General features: G+C 48.1%; 1 protein-coding gene across 1 annotated transcript in view; it reads right to left on the bottom strand.

Annotated features, from left to right (window-relative positions):
* The window catches only part of LCBK1 (long-chain base (LCB) kinase 1), a 129,257-nt gene that overhangs the window by 57,548 nt on the left and 53,560 nt on the right, over positions 1 to 18,149 (bottom strand). The gene's annotated exons all lie outside the window — the stretch shown is intronic.

Here is an 18,149-nt window from a genome sequence, read left to right as displayed (position 1 = left end):
CAATTGAGGGTATTTAGTGAACAAGACATCTAGCTACAAAAAATACGAATTCCAGAAAAGCATCCATCACATGAATTAACAGCATCTCCAAAACTTATGCCTCATGCAAATGGCCCATCCAGCTTCAACGATGCCCCTTGTCGCTATCTCAAAAAAGTCAACAAATGACTATTAGGCTTTTGTTGTTGAAGACCATTCACATCTTGCACCTTAGTCCTAGATAGCTTCCACACCTACCCACACTTTAGTTGATTTCACAGTTCATGATATTTTGCAGTGCCAATTTTGGTCCGATAGGCCATATTAGCCCTCCATGGACTTAATATACTCATCATCATCATCATCATCATCTCTCTCTGATGTAACATCTTATCCTTAATCCAATTTGACCTTTCTCTCGCTTATTGTATCAGGTCTTTTTTAGTCTCATAGACCATCTGGTCTTCTGAATACTTTTAATATACTTTCTTTCTTTCTTCTCCCCCTCCAGGCCAGTGCTCTCCCTCCCCACCTGAGCTCCCTCCCAACCTGCTCTCACCCTCCCAGCCTGAGCACCCTCCTTTCCCCCTGGCGCAGGCCCTTCCTACCCTGCTCTCCCTCTTGCGCAGCTCCTCCCCACAGTGTTCAACCCATCGCTGCCATGTTCTCCCCCTCATGTAGCTCCTTCCCTACCCTGCTCTCTTCCCCGTCCCAACTGAGCTCCCTCAGGCCTACCTCTACATCGTGACCCTCCCTGCCGCTCCCTCCCAGCTCCCCAACTGCCTCTCTGTCGCAGCTTCCCTCCACACCTCTCCATTGAATTAAGGCCCTGTAGAAAGCGAAACAACCAGCGAGACTGACCATGAGCTTGTTAAAGGTTAGGGCATCTCAGGTGTAGAGAAAGAGCCCTTCGCCTGTCCAAAGTGAGAAGCACTCACACGTTCCAGGTAATGGCCATATACCTGAGCATTTTGCCAGGGTTAAGGCCAATCGTAGGACTGGTTGGTGGCTTGTTTTAGGCCGACTGGTAAAGGCTACTAGGACCCATGGTCAGGGCTGAGTTGGGGCCCAGATTGGCCAACCAGGTCAGGTTACCCGACCTGACTTGTCAGGTCAATCTGACCAAATCCGACTTGCTCAGCCCGACTGCTGGTCAGTTTAGATCGACCTGATGGTTGGTCAATTTGGGCAGCCCTTGCTGGCTGACCAGGCTGTTTGGGGATATATATATGCCCCCGCCTTCCACACTCAAAGCAGTCTCACACAAGTGGTCTCTTGGATCATTTCTCCTCACATGTCTCCTTGGCTGTGGTTGTATCCCTGGATCTAAACAGTTGCTATTAACTATTAACAGAGGGCAGGATGGGAAAATGAGAAGACCAAGGTCCAAGACAAAGTACACAGCTCCAAGACAAAGTACACGCACTGGAAGTTGAGCTACAACAAATGAAGGACAAGCAAATAACATCAGATGGGGGCAACAAAGTTATGGAAGAGCTCAAAGAAGAAAATGTAGCCCTTAAGAAAGAGATGGAGTCCATGCATGCTACCATGAATGGTAAACATGCCGAGTTCGCACAACAGCACAACAAGGGAAAAGAAGTGATGCTTGGATGGACAGAAGTCGTGAAAAAAGGATCAGCAGATCCTCCTACAAAAGAGCTCATCTCTGAGACACTAGAGGAAGAAATGAGGAGGGCCAGCAAAGCAACAAATGTCCTAGTTAGAGGCTTCACAGTGGGGGACACTCCAATGGCAGTGTTGGAAAGGTCACCTCCCCATCTGTAAGCCCCCATATGAGGAGAGCATGGGGGGGCTGAACCTAGGGTTTGAGTGTCTGTCACATGGGCATCTGATTGGATGTCATGTGGACGAGAGCCAGAAGGGATTGAGTGATAAGATGGGGCTGCCACATGGACAGCATCTTGGCTGTCATGTGGGCAGCACATCTAGAGCTGTTGTGGGCAAGAATCAAAGAGATGGAGGGTACCTGGAGCTAGGATGGATCTGCAGCAGCAAAAGGCGAAGTAGTAGCCAGCACAAGGAACCCGGAATAAAAAGCGAGCACATGGCGCTGACATCTACACGGTGTACGGCTCTGTACGGAACTGGGAGAGGGCCTGGCAGAGGCGCAGGATGTGCAGGCGCAGATGTGGAGCAGCAAATGTGGCTGTCAGTGGGCAGATGGCATGCCTTATATAGGCTGGACCCCTGCCTTGAATGGAGGGCCAAAGGCCCTGGAAGTTTGGGCCAAAAGCCCTGGGTTGTGAGCCCTTATAGGGCTGAACCAGCCACAGACTGGTCAGCCAGTCTGCTGCAGGGTGGTCAGTATTTTTACCAGCCCTTGGGGCCCTATAAAAGGAGGTCCTTGAGGCCTCACTTCGCATCACTTGCAGCAGCAGGAACCAGCAGATTGGAGCAACCAAGGAGCCCTCTCTTGGGCCTATATATCAGGAGGTGAAGAAGGTGACAAGGAGAGCTGGAAGAGTGAGCTCCTGGGCATTACTATAAGTCTTCCGCTGCATGTACCCTCTGTTGGGTCATTTCTAACAGGCAGATGCTCAAGCCTTATTCACCAAGATGGGGGTCAACCTTACGGGTGAGGAAGCTTGGAGGGTAGGGAAGACGGAGACACCAACGAGACCCTTAGTGCTGAAACTCCGAACTGTAGTAGACAGGTCCACCCTATGAGCATGACAGCATCTCTGAAGGGGACCAAAATCTACTTGGATGATGATTTCCCCCTTCTACAGCAGGAACACGGAAGGGAAGGGATGGTGTGTGTAATGGTGGAGGGAAATGGGCTGCTTACAGGGATGGCAAAGTGATTATCCGGGATAGAGCAGACAAGAGGGAGAAGGGGGAAGGGCAGAAGGAAGAAGGGGAGTTACGACGGTGTCGGGTCCAGGAGGGGAGTACACAAAACAAGCTAAGTATGGCTGTATGGAACTGTAACAGTACCCTTTGGTCCGACCCAAGCGGTTTCTTGGAGGCGTACACACATAGAGACATGATCTTCTACACTGAAACACACGTGAGCCCAAAGAGAGGGCTGCCCACAGTGACAAGATACACTTGGGAGTCAGCTCACAGGAGAGAATGGAGGAGAGATAGTGGAGTACGAGGCTCTTGAGGCGTAGCTGTCCTTTTCAAGACACACTTGAGACCACTCATATCTGTGGTATGGAGAGAGGAACACGCACGCCATATGTGGATACGAGTCTAAATGCTAGATGTCCGACCGGAGACGTACACAGATAGAGAACATCATCTTCTACACCGAAACACATGAGAGCCCAGAGAGGGCTGCCCACAGTGACAAGATACACTTAGAAGTCAGCTCATAGGAGAGAACTCAGGAGAGATAGTGCAGTACGAGGCTCTTGAGGCATAGCTGTCCTTTTCAAGACACACTTGAGACCACTCATATCTGTGGTATGGAGAGAGGAACACGCACGTCATATGTGGATATGAGTCCAATTGCTAGATGCCCGACCGATCTTCATTGCAATATGCTACTTCCCCCAGACACGTCATCATATGCCCATGAGGTCACTACAGAGAGGGACAGCCCATATGAGACGATACATGATGATATCACACAGTTCTCCAGACAGGGAGACACCCTCCTTCTAGAGGACTTCAATGCAAGGACAAGAGATAGACAAGTGGGCCTACTCGACTTCACATATGAGAGAGACCCCCACATGATTTCGGAGCTAGATGCAGCAGAGCTTGGAATCTAGACACTCTACAAATACCTCACATGTGACAACATATGGACGACACTTACTTGAGTTGCGAGCACTCCACAATCTCATCATCTACAATGGCCTTTAGAGATGGCCATCCTCCAAGGGATTCACTTGTTTTCCACATGGCGGAGGGACTAGCACATTAGATTACCTACTAGGAACATTAGCTTTTGTCTCGCGAATACGTGACCTTTATGAGAGGATACATGATGATATCATAGAGTTCTCCAGACAGAGAACCCTCCTTCTAGGGGATTTCGATGCAAGAACGAGGGATATGCAAGTGGTCTTACTTGACTTCACATATGAGAGAGACCTCCACATGATGCCAAAGTTAGATGCAGCAGAACTTCGGATTCGGAGACTTTCTACAGATACTTCACATGTGACAGCATACGGGCGACACCTGCTGGAGTTGGGAGCTGTCACGGGGGCGTGAAACTCTAAGTACTTTAATGTACTACAAGACCGTGACAACTTTGGTTTTAAAAGTCCAAGCGTGGGCTTAATAATGTGTAATTAAACGTGGCATGGTGCCTAGCACATAAGCGTAATTAATCCCTAGGCCCAAAGGCATTCCAAGGAATTAAAACAGTAGTTGTTGGGAAATGATGATCTGGCATTTTTAATGGGCCCCCTAGAGGGCCATGTACTTTCAATGGCCCCCCCTAGAGTTCCAGGTGGCTCGAGTGCCTTCTACATGCTCCTTTGCCATTCCTGGAACTTCCTGGGCCTTCTAAACTTCACACGTGTGGTTTTCTCTCTCATCTTCTCCCTTTGTTGAGATTTTGGACTGGTTTTTCAGCCTCCTTCAGCTGAATTCCGTTTTTCTTCATAACTCCTCACCCGTTTGGATTTCTCTACTTCCGTTTGGCCCGATGGCTTCCCCTCTGCCTCCCCTTCGTAGTGATATGCTTTTCCCTCCGTGCGTTTGGTAGAACGGGCAGAGCTGAGCACTTCTTTTGCTGGTCGAATTTGCAAAAGTGGCTTTTTCTGGACCTTTTTGCTTCTACCGCCTCCTAGGCCTCTCCTCTTGCAAAGCTACAGCTTTCTGTTGAATTTCGAGTGGTCCCACGCGCTGGTTGACTGGTTTTTCTCAGTTTTGGAGGACTTTCCAGCGATGAAACTTCTCCAAAACCTTCTCAATGCATTCCTCTCTGAAGCACGCTTCTTTTGAGCCCAAGAACTCCCATTTCTTTGCAACAGAAGTACTTCTTTTCGCATTTTTCAGTGGAATTCTTGCTGGTCGGCTCTTGTAAATGCTCTTTCTTCATGCCTTTGCACTCCTCTTTGGCTAAGAATGCAATTGGGCATTGGCTACTATGTCCTCTTGGCGATTGAGGACTTGGTTCGAGTTTTCAGGGCTTGGTGAGTTGTGATTTTGCTGCTGCAATTTCCTTTTGCCATAAGCTATTGGTTGGCCTCGTGTGCCGCCTCTTTCTTCGCTCACAGGTGCCCACGCAGTGCTACATGAGTCATTCTTTGGTTGGGTACTTTGCTGATTTTATTTTGGAGCTTTGAAAAGCTTTGTGAATGCCATCTGGACACCACTCAAAGAGAGTGCAGCTGGGGTGCAGTGTGATTGCATCTGGACAGCCAATGGAATTGCACTCTCAAAAGAGAATGCCTTTGGATTGAGCCTATGGGTTAAGTGCACTTATGTGATGGTGTTCTATGCTTGAAAGCCTTGCGAAGGCTTAGTGAATTGGGGCTGCGTGCTCAGTTGCGGGGAAGGTCTCCCAGATGCAACTTGTAATCATTTCACTGTGAAATATAAAGAAATACCGAAAGGGGCGCCACGATGTTTGGGGCCAATCCGGTGCACTTGTCTATGTTTGTTGAGCAGGGGCATTCTAGCCTCCATCCCTTTTTCAGTGGTTTGGTTTGTGAACAAATGGGTAAATGCCAAATGGTGATCATGCAATGGTTAATGGTTGTGATATATGCTTTGTGAGCTGTAAATAAGTGCTGAAGTGATTAAAGGTTTAGTTCCACTGCCCTTTGAGTGATTAGAGGCCGGTTTCAAGAGCTGTCCACGACCTCATCATCTACGATGGCTTCTTCAGAGATGGCCATCATCTGAGTAATTCACATGCTTCCCACATGTAGGCGGGACTAGCACAGTGGACTACATAGTGGGTCCATTGGCTTTTGTCTCACGGATACATGACCTCACCATACCCCCTCCCCCACTTGGAGCCCACCACTCATATCTGGCCTTCGATGTTCTTGCTACTACACCAAGCACAAGGAGAGTTCCTACCGCTACCGGTACCCAGATCCACTTTGACCGTGCCCTTGATCCAATGTATGTGTGCCACTTAGCCAGAGAACTTCCGACCTTATTGGAGGTTGATTTAGACCTCGCACACGCCTCAACCACCCTTGTCACAGTGATACAGGATGCTGCCACCAGATCCTTTCCTACAACCCGATCTTCACGGGTACAAGATGGGAAGATGCCTCAAAACCCCTGGTTTGATGATGAGTGCAAAGAGATGCAAGCCCACCTCACACGGGAGCGAGCCTTGGGTCAGTTGACGTCACATGAGGCACACAAGATCTTTCAGCGATTGACGCGCCGCAAGAGACAAGCCGTCCTCACACAAATGATGGATGAGATCATCAAATCATTTCGCGAGGGAGACCCGACCACTGGGTAGGGATTCCTCTCGGATGAGACGCCACCCATCCCTATCACTAATCCGAGCGTGTGGCACACTTATGCATGCTCCTTATATGATGTCCTGCGCAGACACCGCCAAACATGTCCTCTATGCCCAGGCCCACTACTTGTCATCTATTCACTACACAGAATGTGCGAGCTGCACTCGCCAACTCCACAACTGGAAAGCACAGGATCATGAAGGCCACCGGACAGAGCAGAGCACTTCGCACATGGACAGGAGGTCCTAGCACCGATCCTTGCACATATGTTTAACCTTGCAGTTTGTCACGGCTTCCCGATACACAAAGCAGAAGACCTCATGGACACCGGGAACTATTGCACCCTCATGATTGACCACACACTGGCCAAGATCTATGGATTGATTTAGAGAGAGAGATCAGCAGTCATACTGAGGCACAGGGGCAGCGAGCACTAGGGCAGGCAAGATTCTGGAGACAGCATTCTACTCTAGACCACATTTTCACTCTGAGGGCTATCATTGAGGAGGCGAGGTTCAGACATCAAAGAGTCTACACATGCTTCGTAGACTTTCGAAAGGCCTTCGACACTGTTCCACGATCCTGCATGATCAGGAGACTACAAGAGATCCAGATCCCAGAGACGCTGATTTGGGGTGTGATGAGCTTATATGAGTCAGTCAGAGGCAAGATCCGTGCTCCAGGCAATCTATCGGATTGGGTCGAGAGCACCATTGGGGTGAAGCAAGGCTGCCCTCTCTCACCGACTCTCTTTGGACTCTACATTGATGAGATCACATCTTTCATAGATCGCCTAGGTGGCGAGGGCTCATTACTAGGGGATCTCCTCATACAGATATTGTTATATGCTGATGATATAGTCCTTATATCCTCTTCGGCGGAGGGGCTGCAAAGAGATCTGGAGGCATTAGAGGTGTTTTGCAGAGAGAGAGATCTGACGGTCAACCTTGGGAAAACTAAGGTTATGATCTTCAACACCTCACAAGCAGTGACTCACCAACTTAGTTTCACCTATCGTGGTGAGCCAGTGGAGATAGTGCAATCATACACATATTTGGGGGCAGTCTTCACAGGACCCATCTTCACGATGAAACATGCATCCCAAGCACGACTCACACGAGGGTGTATTGCTTTGGCTAGACTAGAGCAACAGTGTTTCCAGGCGCACTTCCAGATCCACCGACAAAGGGCTACCTTTTCGACACACTAGTGTGACCGACTGTCATGTATGCAGCACCCTTTTGGGGGTGCGATCTTCCGAGGACAGGCTAGAGGAGCTTTGAGCGGCTACAGGTGACGATAGGATCCGAGATGATCCAATGTAAGCCCTCTGTTACACATGAGATAGTACAGGCAGAGTTCGCCATGACACCTCTCCAAGTTGATGCCATCTTTCAGACAGTGACTTTTATCCACAGAGTCTGGGACTTACCCCACTTGAGACTTCCAAGGTTGGCTCTAGAGTCATCCAGACGACTCGCAAAGAGCGGGCCAAACACATGGTATGCACGCATATCAACATGGCTTGCCAGGCACAGTATCCAAATGGACAGGCTTCCCCCCTTTCAGTATAGCATGGATGCACCTCCTGAGTCGATCCCACGAGATGAGATCAACCATATCATACGGTTAGACCTCCTCCAGCTTCACACATCCCAAACTTGGGGGGAGGACCAGGAGCTCCCACCAAGACCCAATTTTATCGCGACTTCCTGAGAGTATATCAGGAGGGATTCATCATCAGACCCCAGTATCTCGAGGATAAAGGAGTCTCCCATGCACTGAGGATTGCCATTGGTCAGATGCGGGTTTCATCCCATCTGCTGAGGATCAAGGCAAGGAGAGCAACGGGTATACCCAGAGAGCAGCGGGTTTGCACGTTACGTCCGATGGGGGCAATTGAGACAGAGGAGCATTTTCTTTGTGTTTGCCAGCCTACTACGAGATTCGGGGACGCTACCACTGTCTCTACCTAGAGGGGAGTGGCTTCGGACCTTTGTCACGACTCATCCGTTTTTATTACCAGGTTTGTATCGGGCTTTATCTTATGGAGATGCGACGACACAGGGAGACGCTTCTGCGACAGAGCAAAGAGCAGCATGGGATGGTCAGACCACTGCAGGACCAGACACAGTGACACGTCACAGACTTCTATACATTTGAGTCAGCCCCCAGACACAGTGGAGTGGAGGAGGAGCTAGCCAATATGAGGGCAGTCTGGATGTGGAGCCGGCACAGTACCACCAAGAGAGGGACGCAAAGGCCACATGTGCGACAAAGGGCCCCCAGAGTACACTCCATTGAGGTCTAACCTATCACAGCTTTCCTAAGGGGAGACCGATGAGACGAGGGATCACTCTAGACATAGCCCAAAGAGTCTAGAGAGCGAGGAGACTGCGTCTCCCACCGCAGTGCAAGACAGCTCAACAGACGCATATACGAGACATCTTCGCATCCCACCAGAGAGCCATCATTATACCAGGCTTCAGTTTCGTCTTAGCGCCTGGATAGATTGATTGATATGGCCCACTATGCAGTTGTAGTTGACTTTTTCTATGATTATGATTCTGTTAGCATAGATTAGTACTCAACAAGGGTCCTAGCATACCCTTTGCTTCAGCCCATTGAGGCTTGTATGAGTTCGTTTTTCTGTATACTTTGTCCCATAGGCCCGTGAGGCCTCCCGTGGACGTTAATCTCTCTCTCTCTCTCATGCAGATACGTGAGCTCCTTGCATCTCATCAGAGAGCCATCATGGAGCCTGGATACGTGCAGCCGGTTCATACACTTGGGACTCTAGCTCTAAGCACTTGATATCTTCATGCCACTCATGCTATTTTGCTATTTTGTACTAGCATAGCATTTTAGTACTCAGCAAGGGCCTTAGTGAGCCCTTTGCCCCGGCCCACAATGGTCTGTTTGAGCTAACTTTGTCCCATAGAACCGCGAGGCCTCCCGTGGACGTTAATCTCTCTCTCTCTCTCTCACACACACACAGCCGTACAGGCCATACAGCCGCTGCCGCTGTACAATTGTCTGCTTCAGCCTTTGTACAGCCACCACCGCCATACAATCCTCTGCTCCAGCCTTCGCTGTACAGGCCGTACAGCAGAGGGCCATACAGGCCGTACAACGACAGAGCAGCCTTTTCGTCCAAATCATCTAGAGCAGAGCAGAAAGGGGGGAGACCTAATACACCTCAAACTAGGCTGATCCCCTGGCCCAGTTTGAGGGTTTAGCTTCAGCTAAGGGGTCCATAGATTGCACAGGCTACTGTTATGGAGTCACCCTCTTTCCCTAAGATGAAGCAGTTCACCACCACACCAGTCAGCAAGCCCTCATACTCTGATATTGCAGCCTCATCAGCGACACCCAGCCCATATGCACTATACTTTAAGCGAAGGATTGCCCGCAGGAGAAAATCTACTGTCTACAGCAGGAAGTAAGAGAGCTCAAGCTTATGGTAGCAGCTCTTGGGAAGAAAGTGAAGGAGATGGAAAATAATGGTAAGCAGCAGATCATTGCTGAAGTTCTACAAAATTGCAGCTCATCTCCACCAGCACCAACACTTGTCTCCACGGTCGAAGAGATGATTACCACTCACGTCATCTCAGCCAAGAAAGAGATGGCTATTATAGCCAACAACAAAATCAACAAAGCAGATCTTTATACAGAGCTAAAAGAGCAGGAAAACATAGCAAAAATTGAGCATTGCGGCCCGAGGGCTGCCAGAGGATTGCCGTGGCTGTCTGGTTGATGATTTTACTGAGGGATACATAGAAGAAGAAAAGCTCACGTGTCTCAAGAAGGACATACTACAGATAGAATGGGATAAAACTGACAGCAGTTGTATCTCAGAAGGGAACTCAAGTAAAAGTTTATCTCACAGAGAGGGCAGGAAGAACCAAGATTGTCCGACAGACAAACAAGCTGAAAGGTACACGGGTATGGATATCTGAGGAGCTCACTCCGACTCAGCTCACACAAAGGAATGTTGAACATGCTAAAGTGAAGGATGCACACAAAGCTGAAAAATGGGCCTTGATTCGTGATTTCAAATCTAAACCCAAAGACTCTCAGTCTTAAACTGATATTATTCAACCCGTTTTTCTAAGATAGAATTAGTAACTAGTTATGCATCTAAATAATTGGGGCCACCTGTCAGCTTTGAGCTGCTGCTCCTCCTCGACCCTTGCTGCCCCCCCCCTCCCTCAGCCCCTCCCTCTCCCCCAGCCCCTCCCCTCCCCTCCCCTCCCCTCCCCTCCCTCTCCCTCTCCTGTTACAAACTCTCAACTAACTACTGATAATCATGGGAGCTAGCACCATAACTTTCCACCCAGCCAACCTTGCTGGAGCGTGAGAGTACACACAGAGAAAATCAAAATCTGAAACGTACGTGAAGGTCCCTTCTCATTCTCTCACTAACTCCCACAAGCCCCATCTCCCTAGATGGATCTAAATGCCACATGCCATCATTATAGGGCCTTCTTTTTTTTTACGCCTCTCTTGGGATACTTTGAAATCCTTTGCCCCTAGGCACATTTTTTGCACTAGGCCCTTAGCCTTAAATCCACCTAGTCTGGTGCTATCAGCCCTCACCTAGGACCTTGACATTAATTCCCTCCCGATCATTTACATCAAGCGCAAACAAATATATTACAAACGTAGATCCTTAAGGAAAATGTCAACTGATTCTTCCGAGGTCATGCCACCTCAGCTAGAGCGTAACATTCCTTCCCTCTTCAGACATCAGCGTCCTCAATGATAAAGTCTGGGAACACTCTCCACAACTGGTATACGGATTCCCAGGTAGCTTCTGATAGAGGCTGACCATGCCATGCAACTAACACCGTGGGTATCTTCCGATTTCACACTTGTATTGTTCCTCGGTTCAGGATTCTTGTTGGTTTGCGTCTTGCATTATCCTCTATCTCCTGAAACAAAACCACACCTTCGATTAGTGAGTCACCAGTATGCAAAAATTTCTTTAAACGAGAAACATGAAACACTGGATGCACCTTGCAACCCTGTGGCAATTCTAATTTCTAGGCTACCTTGCCTATTCTCTTTAGAATTAACCACGGCCCACAATATTGAGGTGATAACTTAGCACACTCTCCTGAAGTTAACGACTTCGAGTGCGAAGGAACTCTGAGAAAAACTTTTCTCCTTCCTTAAATTCTCTTATAGACCGGTTTTCATCCGCATACGCCTTGGCTCTATCCATAGCCTCGCGGATATTAGCTCTCGCAAGTGCTAGCATCTCCCGCATCTGAACCACAAAGTTCGCGGCACTAGGTACTTTCTGAGGTACTCCAACTATAGTTGGATTTGCTGGTCTATAACCATAAGTCAATTCAAACGCACTAAACTCTGTAGAGGAAAGTTCTCTATCATTGTTGGCAAACTCTAACAATGGCAACCACTTGTCCCACGTCTGTTGCCTCAATGACACATATGCTCTAAGCATATCCTCTAAAATTTAGTTGATTCTTTCTGTCTGACCATCCGTTTCTGGATGATCCCCACTACTCATTCCCAACTCAGTCCTAGTGTCTCAAATACCGCAGTCCAAAAATGACCGGTAAATTTGACATCTCTGTCTGACACTATGGATCTGGGTAATCCATGCAGACGAAATATATGTCTAATAAACAAATCCGCCACTTGCGGGGCACTAACTGACTCCCTAGTTGAAATGAAGTGAGCCATCTTGATAAGACGATCAACCACCATAAGGATAGAATCATATCCACCTTGTGTCGTGGGCAGACCTACAATAAAGTCCATGGAAATGCTCTCCCACTTACTTAGTGGTATCTCCAAGGGCTGTAAAAGTCCGGGTGGCTTCACCCGCTCGGCCTTACTTACCTGACATGAAAAACAACGTGTCACATATTCATGAATATGCTTTTTCATCTTTGGCCAAAAGAAATCTCGCTTCACGAGATCATCATGTCTTCTCGACTCTAGGATGTCCCGCACATGGGCTATCATGGCACTGTCGAATGACTCTTTGCCTAAGATCATTCTGATTAGGTACTACTACCTTGCCATTTCTTTTCAGCATACCATCCCTTATGGTATATCTTGCATAAGTTTGGCCTTTTCTGAATGCCAGGTCATCCTTTTCGTTTTCCCCGGGTTTTAACACATGAGCCTTAGGCCAAAGGCTCTGGACAAACTCGTCCACCTTTTGAGTTTCTCTAATCTCGGTCATAAGAGCACTCTCTAATACCGTGAAACTCATGTTATGCATAATGCATGACAACGCATCAGCAACTTTATTATCTTTTCCTCTTCGGTACCAAATCATCAAATTAAACTCCTGCATGAGCTCTGCCCACCTAGCTTGGCGGCCTCTCAAGTTAGGTTGTTTACAAAAATGTTTCAGAGTATCATGATCAACATCCACATAAAACTCCGATCCATACAAATAATGTCGCCATGTTTTCAAAGCATGGACAACAGCATACAACTCTAATTCATGAGTTGGCCAATTCCTTTAAGAGGGAGAAAGCTTCTTGCTTTCAAAGGCTACTGGTCTTCCATCTTGAAGGAGAACTGCTCCTACCGCAAGGCCACTTGCATCGGTTTCCAAGAATAACAGTTTCTGGGGATCAACTATTTTTAACACCAGTCCTGTGACCACAGCTTGTTTTATGGTGTTAAAACTTTCTTGTTGATTCTGTCCCCATATAAAAGGTACTTTATCTGAGGTCAGATCAGTCAATGGCGACACTATTTCGGAATATCCTTTGATATGCCTTCTATAAAATTGAACAAATCCCAAGAATGATCGCAAAGCGGTCAGACTCTGAGGGATTGGCCAAGTTAGTATCGCAGCTACTTTCTTTGAATCCATTTCTACCCCCTCTGGAGTAATTATGAATCCTAAATATTCAAGTCTAACCATACACAGTATAGTTTTCTTTTTATTTACATAACAACTAGCTTTCCTCAAAGTATTGAACACTTTTCTTAAGTGTTCACGATGCTCAGTAATACTTTTACTGAATACCAGAATATCGTCAATAAAATATACTACAAACTTTCTGATATACGGACGTAGTAAATCGTTCATAAGCATGACGAATGTAGCTGGAGCATTGGTAAGTCCAAAGGGCATTACCAAAAACTCATAATGACCAAACCTGCTTCTAAAAGCGGTTTTATGCACATCGTTACTAGCTTAGCAACAGACACACATAACAAACAAGGTACTGACCTCTGAGAAGATCCCGCTAGCTCAATCTGCATCTGTTCCGCTCTGGGACTTTCCTCCCATTCCACGTCGCATTCTGAGACTACCATCTCAGCCATCCGACGATCCTTATTTCGTGGACAATCTTTCCACTGATGAGGCTGAAGGCAACCAAAATACAAGCCTTCTCTCCTCACTTTTTCTCTTTGCTCTGGGTTTAAGGGAGACTTTAACCAAGCCCGGGCTGCCATTGGTGTTATTTTCCTCTTCACTCCAATGGTGGTACTTGATTTAGGAGTTTCAACTGGTTTCGCCTACTTGGCTTGACCACTCCGCTGAGAACCACTCTCTTTACTAATCCACTTCTTCTTAAACCCAGATTTCTTATGGTACCCATACTGGGTTCCGACCTGCGCAAACCCACTTGGCATGCTACCCTTGGCATCTTCATAGTTGAGGGCTATGGCTATTGCATCATCCAACGTGTTCGCATACTTAGCCCGAACTTCCATTTTAATCCGATCATTCAATCCAAATATGAAATCTTTCACTTGGATTGATTGAGGTAGGGGTTCATCAACCTTCATTACACTCTCTCGAAACTTATCAATGTATTCTGCCACTGACAAATTTCTAAGTTCAAGAAAAAAAAACAAAATGACGAAAACAGGAGCAAATGATGTCGAAAGCCCCCTGGTTTGTTCGCTCCTGCCACCCGATTTGATACTGTGCCACATCACGACGCCGGATATCAACACTCGCATTATCTGCTAATTCGTCACGGTCCCCTGTGTATACGATCTTCCAACTACTGTTAAACCAGTAGATGGTCGTAGATCACGGGTAGCGACACCATAAAATTTTATTGCGCAACTCTGATGGTGATCTCGTCAAACGTAACCAACGCAGAGAATTCCAAGTTTCAGTGATGCACCATCTCGTGACGACGAACTAGCTCTCGCTTCCACGACCTGCTCGCTACCGTATCTAATTCGGACTCCTCTTCAATTCAGCAAAACAATATTCTATTCGTAGTTTCTTCACAAACCACGTTCACGATCAACGAAAGCTACATTTCGCTGACGACAGACAACGCCCCTTCACAAGCGTGATCCCCCGAATCGCCACACCATGTGCTCTGATACCATATGTTACAAACTCTCAACTAACTACTGATAATCACGGGAGCTAGCACCATAACTTTCCACCCAGCCAACCTTGCTGGAGCGTGAGAGTACACACAGAGAAAATCAAAATATGAAACATACGTGAAGGTCCCTTCTCATTCTCTCACTAACTCCCACAAGCCCCATCTCCCTAGATGGATCTAAATGCCACATGCCATCATTATAGGGCCTTTCCTAATGCATCTTTTTTTTAACCCCTCTCTTGGGATACTTTGAAATCCTTTGCCCCTAGGCACATTTCTTGCATTAGGCCCTTAGCCTTAAATCCACCTAGTCTGGTGCTATCAGCCCTCACCTAGGACCTTGACATTAATTCCCTCCCAATCATTTACATGAAGCGCAAATAAATATATTACAAACATAGATCCTTAAGGGAAATGTCGACTGATTCTTCCAAGGTCATGCCACCTCAGCTAGAGCGTAACATCTCCCCTCTCAGCCTGCCTCCCCTCAGCCCTCCTCCTCTCCCGCCCTCTCCCGCAGCCCCCCCTCCTCCGCTGCCCCCTCTCCTCCCGCAGCCCCCTCTCCCCCCCAGCCCCCTCTCCCCCCCAGCCCCCTCTCCTCCTCACCCGCCCTCTCCCGCTGCCCCCTCTCCCCTGCTCCATACGCCCCTCCCTTCGCCCCCTCTCCCGCTCCCTACACCCCTCCTCCCTACCCCGCCTCTCTACTTGGCCCCCTCCCCGCCTACTCCTTCGCCTCTCAGCCCCCTCCTTCTGCCTCTCTCTCAGCTCCCCTCTCTCTCCTCCTTTCTCTCAAACTCCTCTGCCCTTTATTCTCTCTCCCTCCTGGCCTTCTCCGCCTAGCCTCTTCTTCCCACAGCACTTTGGGGTCGGACAAAACTTTTCTTTTTGTTCGGGTTGGCCTACTCACCTTGATTGGCAATGGATTTTCATTCAGCCAATCCTACTCCACTTCCACCAGCCACGAAAGCAGTTACATTTTCAGAAGACGAGTAGCAACAGCTCAAAGCGTCAGCTTCAGCCCCTCTTCTTCGCCAGGGTCTTGATGATATCTCTTCGGCTAGAGAGACCCCCGCAGCTTTCCCGGACCTTGGCATTTCAGAGCAGTCCCTTCCCTTGGCTCTCCTCTTGGACAAGGTTATTTACACTATTGATCCGCTTCCCTCGTAAGGGATTCTTCGCACCCCTGTGACAGATTTGGTTCACAAGAACTCTTTCGCAGCCCTGGCAGATCTCACGGACTTCCCGAAGGAGGATTTTGTGTCTTCTACTTTTGGTGAGACAGTGGTTGGGGTACCTGTTGACAGGGTGTCTTCTTCCTCAGGTGGACGAGTCCTTTCCCTTGTGGATTTTCCCACTCCCTCGCTCATTGAGCAGAGGTCTTTCCACCATTGAGGGGTTTGTTTCTGCCACTAGGTCGGGTAAGATGTTCCATGCTACTTCCTCCCATCGATGAGGATTGTTGGTTGGAACATACAGGAACTTGGTGACGTCCCTCATCGCCGCCGTAGAAAACCGATCAGGAATTAGCTTCATCCAAGTGTTTCCGGTGGCTCCATTGATGTCTTATTCATTCAGGAGAACAAGCTGGATGACAGAGATTGCACAAAGTCGAGTAAATTGCTTTCAAGCCACACTTTTTGGTCACCTGCTTTGGGCACCGAGGGAGGCACATGCATTTCAGTGTCGAACTCTTTTCTCCCCCTGGTTGTTGGACAAAGAATTATCTTCCCCTCTAGAGCCCAATGGATTCTTCCTTTGATTGGGGGACGTAAGGTTGGATTCGTCAACCTCTACGCCCCTGATAATAGAGGGGATCGTGTCTTATTCTGGAAGGAGTTGCTCTCCTGGGCCCCCATTGCTGACTCGTGGGTCATTGGAGGAGACTTCAACATGGTGGAGTTGCCTTCATACAAAAAAGGAGGTAGAGAGGGTGACCTCCACTCCTTGGAGAGGGCAGTTTGGGATGCTTTCTTTTTCTTTTTCAATGGCAGAGATGCTTGGTTTAATGATGCCTTTCACACTCAGTCACAGTCACTCTCGTTTTCTTGGTTGAACAAGAGACCATAAATGCTTATCCATGCACGGATCAACCCGTTCTATGTTGATGATTGGGCCTTGGATAGAGGAGGTTCAATTTGCATTCCCCCGAGGTTTCTACTTTGGATCACTTTCCGGTGGTGCTAATAATTTTTGAGAGGTCGATCCGCCAATATTAGGATTCTTGATGCCCTATATGCAGAGGAGGACCTCACAGAGGCAACCTTGCAGATCTAGGTTTCCCACTTATAGGGTGGAGTGCCTTCCCCGTCACATTTGGCACATGCCGTCTATGCAGAGGACCTTCAAGACAGCCTTGGACTTGTTTTGTATGGCGGCAGCTGCTCACATTAATTGGAACAAATCCAATGGCTTTTGGATCAGTGATGATGACCTTGCCGACTAGGGGGCTGATTTGGGCTTCACTTGGATCCAGAGGGGTGTGTCAGTCAAGTACTTAGGATGCCAGGTAGGTTTGGGTATCTCTTCTATGCAACAGTTTGCTCCAGTGTTGGAGAGTATCAGGAGGAAACTTCTTTTCTAGAGTTCAACCAGATTAGACCTTGCATCCAGGGTGGTAGTTGTCAACCAGGTTCTGTTGGTGACGGCTTGGTATGTTTGCACCTGTTGGTGTAGCTCCAGGGATTGCATGACTCAACTCATAAGGCCTATAAGGAATTTTTTATGGAGCGCAGACACTATTGCCAGGGTGGCTTGGGAGACCTTGGACCTTCCCACGTAGGAGGGGGTCTCAACATCATAGACCCAGATTTGCAATGCAAGGCCCTGCTTTGCAGGTTGTGGTTAGAGGCCTTTTGCCTAGGGAGTAGCCTTGGAAACATTTCTTCATTCAGGGCATTCAGACTTGCAAACCCTCCTCAGGTGGAGATTGGATTGATAGCACCAGATGGATTTTCACCTCAGCCCGTCTCAGATCTCCGTCCTTCCCGCTTTTAGTTGCTATTGTGAAAGCTTGGTCAAGCTTTAGAAGTACCCTTCGGAAAGTTACTCCCTCCTCTCTCGAAGAGATCGACAGGCAACCTATCATATGGAATGATTGCATACTTGATAAGCATGGCAGGCAACTTGGTTTATCTCATTATATGTAGTGGTCCAAGTGGGAAAGAGGCCCAGCCACTTTTGTCGGCTCTTGGAAAGCCTTCAAAAGGCTTCCAGAAGATCGTCAACAACAGTTGGTCAATCATCTCAGAGGAAGTGCAGTAAGGATAAGCCTTACCCCATGATTGGGTGGTTACAAAGGACAGGCCTATGCTCACTTTCGATGGGGGCTTTCTTAGGGGCACGAGAGGATGCCTTGGTTTTTGACGTACAGCCAGGTGGCAGGCTGTCTATTTCC

Source organism: Dipteris shenzhenensis, chromosome 20 (genome assembly GCF_047967505.1).
Source record: "Dipteris shenzhenensis isolate YYH24624 ecotype China chromosome 20, Dip_SZ_1.0, whole genome shotgun sequence".
Taxonomy (NCBI): Eukaryota; Viridiplantae; Streptophyta; class Polypodiopsida; order Gleicheniales; family Dipteridaceae; genus Dipteris; species Dipteris shenzhenensis.
Note: the sequence above shows the minus strand (reverse complement) of the source record. Positions and strands in the feature narration are given on the sequence as shown.